At 47.8% G+C, this 2500-nt stretch overlaps 1 protein-coding gene across 1 annotated transcript in view; it reads right to left on the minus strand.

Annotated features, from left to right (window-relative positions):
- The window catches only part of tspan9a (tetraspanin 9a), an 85305-nt gene that overhangs the window by 81998 nt on the left and 807 nt on the right, over positions 1-2500 (minus strand). The window lies entirely within an intron of this gene.

The following is a 2500-nucleotide window of genomic DNA, read 5'->3' on the forward strand; positions in this document are numbered from 1 at the left end:
GAGAGAGAGAGAGAGAGAGAGAGAGGAGAGAGAGAGAGAGAGGATGGGTGGAGAGGGTCTGGAGGTGCGTCCACATGTCCTGTGCACTCTGCCTCATGTTACTCGTGCAAATCTTCGCCGGGCGTCTCGCACACAGCACCTGGCTTCATGTTACCCCCAACGTTCCTCTTCAGAGTGTGGACCTTATGTATGAGTGTGTGTGTGTGTGTGTGTGTGTGTGTGGGTGTGTGTGTGTGTGTGGGTGTGTGTGTCTGGGTTGAGTATAGGGATAACCTTGCGATTCCTGGAGTGCCAATGCAAGAGCAGAACAGTCCCAGGAGTGTCAGAATACACCAGGCTATCGCCACACACACATACTGTACGCACACACACATGTCCACTCTGCAAAAGCCCTACTCTATCACAACCATACATCGGTAGGATCAATCACCACGGTCAACTCAAAAAGGGCAACCAAGTACACACACACACACACACACACACACACATTAACTGTCCCCATGAGGCTTCTTAACATACTTTCTTTACTCAAGAGCGAAAAAAAAAAGAACTAGAAAAAGGAGTCATCAATTGACAGTCCTGTGAGATCATACACATTAAACACACATTGCACTTGTGAAGATTCCAATTACCTCACAGCAGGAACACACGCTGGGGTCTCCCTATGTGGTCCACTCATGTGCGCGCACACACACACACACACACACACACACACACACACACACACACACACACACTGATCTCCTGGGTCCAGTTCCACTTACTTATTTGAGATGATTAGGGTGACAGTATCAGAAGAGGCATGTTTCGCTTGTAAGACTGTGTCTGTGAGAAACACTGCAGTCATGGTCTATTCCTGGTGGACCATTCACCAAAAATGGCACACAGACATTAAGGAGTTAAGGGTCTTGAGTGTGCAATCCTTGCGTGTGTGTGTGTGTGTGTGTGTGTGTGTAAATCCCTTCTGCAGTGCTGCTAGAGCTGACATAATGACCTGTGATCCTGCAATATGGCTCTCTCACTCTGCACCTTGTGGGACTGAAACCTCAGGAGATAACCCACGCGCATGCACACACACACACACACACACACACACACACATGTATACTTCTGTTAGTGTAGCATGCTGTCCTGCTGCACCTCCTGAGAGTAAAGGCTTAGGAGATCAGACAGACATACAATCACAACTGCTCTTAAGATTATGAGTGACACACCGGCGAACCAGCGTTAACCTGCACACACACACACACACACACACAGAAAGAGACACAGAGAGGGATCTCTGTGATCACAGCCCTGTATCAGAAGCAGTGCCCCCTCTGTAAGGCTGGTGCCGCTGGCTGATGTGTGTGTGTGCGTGTGTGTGTGTTTGTGTGGGTGTGGAGAGTGTGTGTAGGGAGGGGAGACACCTTCAGAGGCATGGTGCGGTGCGGCGGCGACTGCCTTCGCAGATCTGATGTGCCAACTCTTGCGTCACACATGGCCCAGATAAAGCCTAGCCCGCAGCAGCAGGAGTGGGGCTCGCTGTGTGAGCGCGCGCGCGCGCGTGTGTGTGTGTGTGTGTATGCATACATGTGCATCTATGTGTGTGGGTGTGTGTGTCTATGTGCATGTGTGTGTGTGTGTGTGTGTGTGTGTGTGTGTGTGTGTGTTTGTTTGCTCATTAGGTGCTTAAACATGCCTCAGTTTTCTGTCCTCACCATTTCTGCCTGAATGCCTCCACACAAAAGAGGTTAGTGGTTAAGAGCCCACCATCCATGCCCCCACAAACACACACACACACATACACACACACACACACACACAAAGCATAAGCCAGTAATCCCACCAGCCCGCATTACAACCATTCACAAACACCCCAACAGCGGCACAAACAAGCCCCGGTCCTCCCCATAAAATTGCCCAACGTTCATTTAAACACTTATTCCCGTAAAGGCCCTGGCAGTGGGAGTGCATTATTCATGCACCACTGGGTGGAAATCACAGATAGAAATGAGAGGGGGCACCCCTGTAGACAAACACAATCGGCATTTAATAATAGATGGAATTGGAATCCCTGATATTGTGTTAGCTCCCGTGCTCCTTATTAAATTCCATTGACTCTCAAACAGGTTGCGACTGTTGGCTGAACCTATTAACATCCACCCACACAGTAAAACCATTTTTATAACCAGCTAGGCTCTTAGACTATAATTTCACACAAAGATCAACAAATAAATGAATCCATACGAAAATGAATGAATGAATGAATGAATGAATGAATGATGAATGGATGAATGGATGAATGAATGGATGAATGGATGAATGGATGATGTGACTTTAGTGTTCTCTAACTGTGTATAACATTCCAAGAATCAGGAACACACTCACACAGACACTCATCCAAAAACTCACTTAAATGTCCAAATCCCACTTCTCGTGTTCTCCTACCAACCCAGGCAGCCGAGCTGCTCAGATCGACCAACTAAATAAATGATACAAACAAACCCTAACACCCGTT

Source organism: Sardina pilchardus, chromosome 10 (genome assembly GCF_963854185.1).
Source record: "Sardina pilchardus chromosome 10, fSarPil1.1, whole genome shotgun sequence".
Lineage (NCBI taxonomy): Eukaryota > Metazoa > Chordata > Actinopteri > Clupeiformes > Clupeidae > Sardina > Sardina pilchardus.